General features: G+C 40.7%; 1 non-coding gene across 1 annotated transcript; it reads left to right on the top strand.

Moving 5' to 3' along the window:
- Positions 1-4507: 4507 nt before the first annotated feature.
- Positions 4508-4614, top strand: LOC141715424 (small nucleolar RNA R71). Its single transcript, XR_012572188.1, has one exon. It is a non-coding gene; the product is annotated as a small nucleolar RNA R71 (small nucleolar RNA).
- The last annotated feature ends 4487 nt before the right edge of the window (positions 4615-9101 follow it).

Genomic DNA, 9101 nt, shown 5'->3' with positions numbered 1-9101 from the left:
TGGCACAAATAACTTAGGATGTAGCTTCCTATCGTGCCACCTCTTCACCTTTTCCTTATACATTTTGTTATTCTCGTACGCTTGAAGTCGAAATTCATCAAGTTCATTAAGCTGAAGCATTCTTTTCTTACCAGCTGCATCTAAATCCAGGTTCAACTTCTTCAATGCCCAGTAGGCCTTATGCTCAAGCTCCGCAGGTAGATGACATCCCTTACCGTACACCAACTGGAACGGTGACATCCCAAGTGGAGTTTTGTATGCTGTTCTGTAAGCCCAAACAGCTTCATCGAGCTTTAAAGACCAATCCTTCCTTGACGGACAAACAACCTTCTCTAGAATACGCTTTATCTCTCTGTTAGACACTTCCGCTTGACCATTTGTTTGCGGATGATAGGCAGTAGCTACTCGATGATTCACATTATAACGCTGCATCATAGAAGTGAACTTACGGTTGCAAAAATGCGATCCTTCATCACTTATGATTACCCGAGGTGTTCCAAACCTTGTGAAAATTTGCTTATGAAGAAAATTTAGCACTGCCTTTGCATCATTTGTCGGTAAAGCTTTAACTTCGACCCATTTTGAGACATAATCGACTGCCAGCAAGATGTACTGATTATTGCAAGACGAGATAAAAGGCCCCATGAAATCGATTCCCCATACATCAAAGACCTCGACTTTAAGCATCACATTTAATGGCATTTCATCCTTCCTTGACAAATTTCCCACTCTTTGGCAACGATCACACCTTAAAACAAACTGATGAGCATCCTTGAACAAAGTAGGCCAGAAAAAACCTGCTTGTAGAATACGAGCTGCCGTCTTCTCACCTCCATAGTGTCCACCATAAACCGTGGAATGGCAGTCTCGTAATATCCCCTCCGTCTCACAGAACGGGATACATCTCCTGATGATCTGGTCAGCTCCCTGTCTAAACAAATATGGTTCATCCCACATATACCACTTCACCTCATGCAGAAACTTCTTCTTTTGGGCGGATGTTAAATTAGGAGGCATTATGTTGCTGACGAGATAGTTTACAATATCTGCAAACCATGGTTCTTCCTCCTGAATTACAAACAACTGCTCATCCGGAAAAGATTCATTGATTAACGTCCTATCTTGTGAAGTAGAATCGGGATTCTCCAACCTAGAGAGATGGTCAGCTACTTGATTCTCAGTACCTTTTCTATCTTTGATCTCTAACTCAAATTCCTGAAGTAAAAGCACCCAACGAATGAGTCTCGGCTTCGAATCCTTCTTAGAAACCGGATAGCGAATAGCTGCATGATCAGTGAATACTGTTACTTTCGTACCAAGCAGATAAGATCGGAATTTCTCAAAGCCAAAGACTATAGCCAAAAGCTCCTTCTCAGTAGTGGTGTAGTTCAATTGGGCACCATTTAAAGTCTTACTCGCATAGTAGACCACATGGAAGAGATTTTTCTTGCGCTGTCCCAGAACTGCACCTACCGCATAATCACTCGCATCACACATCATCTCAAACGGTTCTGTCCAATCTGGTGCTGTAATGACTGGTGCCGTGATCAAACTCTCCTTGAGAGTCTCAAATGCTGCCAAACATTCATCATCAAATTTGAACGGCACATCTTTCTCAAGCAAATTGCACAACGGCTTAGATATCTTTGAAAAGTCCTTGATGAATCGCCGATAAAAACCCGCATGACCAAGAAAACTACGGATTCCTTTCACAGAATTAGGTGGGGGAAGATTTTCAATGACTCCCACCTTGGCCTTATCCACCTCCAGACCCTTGCTAGAGACCTTATGCCCAAGGATAATGCCTTCACGCACCATAAAATGACATTTCTCCCAATTAAGCACCAAATTAGTTTCCACGCATCTTTTGAGTACGGCGCGCAGATTATTCAAACATTCATCATATGAGTGTCCAAAGACGGAGAAGTCATCCATGAACACTTCGACGTTATTTCCAATCATGTCAGAGAATATAACCATCATACATCTCTGAAAGGTGGCCGGTGCGCCACATAACCCAAACGAAACTCTGCGAAAAGCAAATGTGCCAAATGGACAAGTGAAGGTAGTCTTTTCCTGATCCTCTGGTGCAATACAAATCTGATTATACCCGGAATAACCATCCAGAAGACAAAAATACTCATGTCCCGCCAATCTGTCAAGCATCTGATCAATAAATGGAAGAGGGAAGTGATCCTTCCTTGTGGCTTTGTTCAATTTTCTATAATCCATGCATACTCTCCATCCTGTAACTGTTCGAGTAGGGATGAGCTCATTCTTTTCATTTGCGACCACAGTGATACCTCCCTTCTTAGGTACACATTGTACGGGGCTCACCCACGAGCTGTCAGAAATAGGATAAATGATGCCTGCATCTAGCCATTTCAGAATTTCTTTCTTCACCACCTCCTTCATGATGGGATTCAGTCTTCGCTGCTGTTCCACAGTTGGCTTACTACCTTCCTCTAGCAGAATTTTATGCATACAATATGAAGGACTTATCCCCTTGATGTCTGCTATGGTCCATCCAATAGCCGATTTGAATTCTCTCAAAATCCTTAAGAGCTTGTCTTCCTCACTACCTGAAAGGTCAGATGAAATAATAACTGGTAACGTAGATGAATCACCTAAAAAAGCATACCTCAAGTGTTCAGGTAATGGCTTGAGCTCCAAGGTAGGTGCTTCCTCTATTGATGGTTTGAGCTTCCCTTCAGCATTCTTAAGGTCAGAAGTACCAAGAGATTCAAATGGTATGTCCAGCTTTCGCTTCCAGGGAGAAGCGTTCAGATATTGTAATTGCTCGTTGCTATCTTCATCATCGCTGTCAAAATCCCCCACTAAGGCCTTTTCCAATGCATCAGACATTAGCATGTGATCGAGTTCCGAAGTAACCGCAGAATCAATCACATCTACTTTTAAGCACTCCTCATCTTCTGTAGGGAATTTCATTGCCTTGAATACGTTGAAGGTCACATCCTGATCTTGGACCCGCATAGTAAATTCCCCTTTTTGCACATCTATCAAGGTACGGCCAGTAGCCAAGAAAGGCCTCCCCAAGATTATGGGAATCTTCTTATCTTCCTCAAAATCCAGAATAACAAAATCTGCTGGAAAGAAGAGCTTATCCACCTTGACAAGCACATCCTCAACTATGCCCCTTGGGTAAGTAATGGAACGGTCAGCCAATTGTAGCGACATGTATGTGGGTTTTGGATCAGGCAGATCCAGCTTTTTAGAGATCGACAACGGCATCAGATTAATGCTTGCTCCCAAATCACAAAGGCACTTGTCAAACGTCAGATTGCCAATTGTGCAAGGAATGGTGAAGCTTCCTGGATCTTTCAGTTTTGGTGGTAACTTTTGTTGCAGAACAGCGCTGCATTCTTCCGTGAGAGCAACGGTTTCAAGGTCATCCAGTTTCACCTTCCTTGAAAGAATAGTCTTCATAAACTTCACATAACTAGGCATTTGTTCCAGAGCCTCAGCGAAAGGTATATTGATGTGAAGTTTCTTGAACACCTCCAGAAACTTCCCGAACTGTCTATCCAGCTTTTGTTGCTGCAATCTCTTAGGAAAAGGTGGTGGAGGATAGATCTGTTTCTCCCCTGTATTAGCCTCAGGCAGAGTGTGTTCAACAGTAGTCTTCCTTGGTTCCGCCGCTTTCTCCTTTTGCTTAGATTCTTCATCTCTAACTTCAGCTTCGACTTCCTTTGCCTTTTCAGCATCAGCCACTTTTCCAGACCTTAAGGTAATAGCCTTGACTTGCTCTTTAGCTTCCTTCCTGCCTGGTACTTCCGTGTCACTGGGAAGAGTGCCAGGTTGACGATTGAGCACTGTATTGGCTAATTGACCAATTTGATTTTCCAAGGTCTTGATAGAAACCGCCTGACTCTTGCACAACAGCTTAAGTTCCTCAAAATTAGCACTAGTAGGTGCAGCTGTACTTCCCTGTTGAGGATATGATTGCCTTGTAGCATACTGCTGTGGTTGCTGGAATCCAGGTGGGTTAAACTGTTTACTCACTCCTTGCTGATATGGTGGCTGAATAGCATTCTGATTATTCCCCCAGCTGAAATTTGGATGATTTCTGTTATTAGGATGATAGGTCGCTGGCATAGGCTGTTGTTGTCGCTGATAATTATTCACATACTGAACAGATTCGTTGACAAGAGAACACTGATCCGTAGCATGAGAACCTGCACAAAGCTCACAGACCATAGCTATTTGATTAACTCCATACGTAGCCAAAGAATCAACCTTCATTGATAGCGCTTGGAGCTGGGCTGCAATAGCGGTGGCTGCATCAACTTCCAGAATACCTGCTACCTTGCCTGACGTCATCCTCTGAGTTGGGTTTTGATGCTCATTTGCAGCCATCGTCTCTATAAGATTATACGCCTCAGTATAGCTTTTAGCCCATAAGGCGCCTCCAGCTGCTGCATCGAGCATGGGCCGAGATTGGGCCCCCAAACCATTATAGAAACCAGTGATCACCATCCAATCCGGCATTCCATGATGTGGACATTTTCTCAACATTTCCTTGTAGCGTTCCCAAGCCTCGCACATAGATTCTGTAGGTTGCTGCGCAAACTGAGTAAGAGCACTCCTCATAGTAGCAGTCTTTGCCATCGGATAAAACTTCACCAGAAACTTTTGCGCAAGATCTTGCCACAGAGTGATGGACCCAGCTGGTTCAGAATGTAACCAGTCTTTAGCCTTATCCCTCAGTGAGAATGGGAAAAGCCTCAACTTGATAGCCTCATCAGTCACGCCATTATACTTAAAAGTGCTGCAGATCTCGACAAAATTCCTTATGTGCATGTTGGGGTCTTCAGTTGCCGCTCCTCCAAAAGAAACAGAATTCTGCACCATCTGAATAGTGCCCGGCTTGATTTCAAATGTGTTAGCTTGAATAGCCGGATGAAGGATGCTTGACTGAATGTCATCAATTTTAGGCCGAGAAAAATTCATAAGAGCTGGATCAGCTTGAACAATACGATCTCCCATGTTTACTGGTTCTTTCTGCTCAGTTCCTGAATCCGAATCCTCAAAATCTAACTTCTCCGGAATATCAAGAACTTCGTCTGTCTCCTCAGCTGTATCTAAAGTCCTCTTGCGAGCACGAGAACGAGTTTGCATAAACGCTTGCTAAAGTACCTGAAACACAACCAAAAAGAGTAAGTAACTACTACGTCCTAATCACTGAGTCCTAATGACCAATGATGGTAAGTACATAAACTAAACAAATACGCCGAGTCCCCGGCAGCGGCGCCAAAAACTTGTTAGGGCGAAAACACGCACTAATATTCACGCAAGTATACGCGTTCGCAAGTAATATAGAATACTTTCTAGTTCGTTCCCTCAGAGACTCAGACTAAATTATTGTCTAATTAAACTCACTCACCAATGTATGATTACTTCTCAATGTTAAGATAATAACACTTAAAATTGTTGATTAAATATTAACTATAATTAACTACTTAATTAACCACTTAACTAACACTTCAATTTATCAATAATAAAACACTCATGAGATCACAACTTCATTATTACTTCCTTCTATAGCCATTGTTATTACCTTTAGCATGTGACAGTGATGATATTAATCGAATAACACGAAACTGATAAAAGCCAACTTTCATTGTACTAATACCATTCTACCAAGCATCCACAATTAAGATAGAAGTTGAATAGTCATCAATTATGTTGAGTTCCTATATGTCTACAGAAATTGACAACACAACGATTTAAGCACAAGTTATTCCTTTTGATTACATAGGGCAAATAAAACTGTTAGAGTTACCCACTAATCATGCACAACGTACATGAACCTATGCTAGCATGGCAAGTTCTAAATCTCAAGATCCACCGTCGCTTCACAAGAGATTAACACCCTATCTTATATGTTCGCGACGCACATAAGACGAATACGCACAACCAATACTAGATATCATGCAATCATCACACACTAAAGTATTAAACAATTAACTAAAGAATTCCATAATAAATCCATTGCAACCCCACGATCACGATTAGCCCATAATAGAACTTATCGCTATCATGGGTTCATATGAAATCATGATAAACAAACACAAGAAAATAATAACTAAACTAATTATATTAAAACAGAGTACGTCACAAGAGTAAATAAGTCAAGCAAGAAAACTAGCATCCAACGTTACAACGAAACAAGAATCACAAGAAAATATGCTTCCTCTTCGTTACGGTGTGCTAAATCGGTCTTCTTCCTTATCTCCTTCGTTTCTTGCGTAAAACACAATCTAAAACATAATCCCCTTCTTACTTTTTGTGAAAACGTCTCAAATCTACTTATATAATAGTCCCATAAAACTCAGATTACATAGAAGTTGGAAGCCAAACAGAAGTAGAAGTCTAAAATAATTCAGCAAAATTCCCGACCCTGCGCGGCCGCTCAGCATAGCTGCGCGGGCGCGCAGGTTGCTGCGCGGCCGCTCAGCATTGCTGCGCGGGCGCGCAGGCCTCTACTGGAAAAAATCCAGGTTTGCTCCGTTTCTTCGCCGTAATCTGCCCGTTCCTTTCCTCTCGCAATGGTGAACACATGCCAAGGCTTATTCTTGATGATTCCTCCCCCGAAATGCAACTAATACCCTGAAATGCATAAACACTAGAAAAACGCATCAAATACACAAAATACTTGATTTCAAGACACCAATTTAAGCCATTTTAAGACGTTCTAAGTGGTATAAAATGCCACTTATCAATAAGCATCCAGATAACTCCAATTAGTATGAGGCCTTTTGGGAGGATGCCCAAAACCAAAACCGTGAGGGCTCGGCCCAGAGCGGACTAATATCATACTAATGTAGAGTTAGGCCTGCTCAGCAAGCCCAACAAGTTGTATCATAGCTATGGTTGAAACAGTCCATAACAATCTCACGTGGGCTCCAGAATGGACCTAGGAAGAGGCAGATGGGCTTGCCCCAGAGTGGGCTAAAGGAAAAAGGCAGACGGGCCTTCCAATATGGGCCTAGGGGGAGCAGATAGCCAGATGGACTTTCAGTATGGGTCGAGGGGGAGCCTGGTCACACTGAAGGAGGCAGAATCGACAGGTGTCGGGTCCGATGTGTGAAGGGGGAGATTGTTAGGAGTTGTCCCACATCGTTTGTGGGAGGGGCAGTTTGCTAGGATATTAGCAGCCAGACAACTCCAATTAGTATGAGGCCTTTTGGGAGGTGCCCAAAACCAAAACCGTGAGTGCTCGGCCCAGAGCGGACAATATCATACTAATGTGGAGTTAGGCTTGCTCAGCAAGCCCAACAAGTGGTATCAGAGCTATGGTTGAAACGGTCTATAACAATCTCAGATGGGCTCCAGAAGAAACCTAGGAAGAGGCATATGGGCTTGCCCCAGAATGGGCTCAGGGAAAAGGCAGACGGGCCTTCCAGTATGGGCCTAAGAGGAGCAGATAGTCAGATGAACTTTCAGTATGGGTCGAGGGGAGCTTGGTCACACTGAAGGAGGCAGAATCGACAGGTGTCGGGCCCGATGTGTGAAGGGGGAGATTGTTAGGAGTTGTCCCACATCGTTTGTGGGAAGGGCAGTTTGCTAGAATATAAGCAGCCAGATAACTCCAATTAGTATGAGGCCTTTTGGGAGGTGCCCAAAACCAAAACCGTGAGGGCTCGACCCAGAGCGGATAATATCATACTAATGTGGAGTTAGGCCTGCTCAGCAAGCCCAATAATTGATAGTCACTAGCTACATGATTCCTTAGTATTTGAAGTCTCTTGATGCGGCTTTCCCTAGCCATAGATATTTACATGCTTAGCAGTTGATGGGCAGATCTAGATAGCAGTTGATACTATTTCCTCATTTAGCAGTCGCAGACTCACTTCACTTAATCTGAATTACATGACATCAAATATTTACACTTAGCCACCCTATTATAGATTATCTATCTAGTCAACATGACTTCTGAATGAATAACTGCGTTTTTATTTGTTTACATGAGTCTTATAGAAAATGTTACATAAACCCTATCAGTTGATGGGCTACTCCTTCAATGCATATCCCTTAGGATGGTTAGTCATAGAAGTTACAAATTGCCTTAACATAATTATGTAATGTGATTTGTTCATCATCATAATTTAGGCTTGATTCCTAACAATCTCCCCCAATTCACTACGCCATATATGGCCTATCGCAATTGTTTGATTATAAGTGTTTCAAATTTATGTTACCTTAGCTACGTTAATCTTAGTCTACCGCAATATTGCACAATTGATGTTACCATAGCCTTTTCAATGTGTTACTATAGCTAGTAAGTATTACACATTTGTAACAGATGGGAACATGTGTTACCTTAGGTTATTTATGAATAAAAAAATTTCCATTTAATAATAAATAAATATATTTATTTATTTGACTTTAAAATTAAGTAATTTAATTTTATTTAGCAAAAAAAAATTTAAGTAATTTAAAATTAGCTAAAAATTTAAGTAATTTAGATTATATCATTAATTTGTTATTTAAAAAATATATTTATGGTCAAATAAATAAATAATTAAATATTTTTAATATTAAACTAATTGTTGGTCTTAATATATAAAAAAAATTATATTTAATACAAAAAATAAATTATAAATAACTCTATTATATGATGCTAAAATTAATTAATTTTAAAAAATTAAAATTAATATAGTACCAAGTAAGTGATATTATTTTTAAGTATTTTCTTAAAAAGTTGGATATAATTTATATTAAATAATTTATTAATAAAAAGTTGAAATACAAAGGAGACCAAACAATAGTTTTTAAAATGGTTGGGCGGGCAAATATTTGGAGAAACGGCATTCTTTTTGCACAGGCGGGTGATACAAATTTTTTAAAGCAAATCAATTACTCTATCACTCTAAACATTTCTTATTTTTCTACCTACCCTCCTTCTCGACTTTTCTTCTGGGCTTTGCTCTCTCACTCGGCTCATTCTTTCTTTCTCTATCCCTCGTTATTTAAGGAAAATGAGAGTCGATTTTATTCAATTATGAACTAAATTTTCACGTATTTGTGAAAATGGGGATGCTTAATTAATTTGTTCTTCAATTATACCTAGGGTTTTA

This window comes from Apium graveolens, chromosome 3 (assembly GCF_009905375.1).
Source record: "Apium graveolens cultivar Ventura chromosome 3, ASM990537v1, whole genome shotgun sequence".
Taxonomy (NCBI): Eukaryota; Viridiplantae; Streptophyta; class Magnoliopsida; order Apiales; family Apiaceae; genus Apium; species Apium graveolens.
Note: the sequence above shows the minus strand (reverse complement) of the source record. Positions and strands in the feature narration are given on the sequence as shown.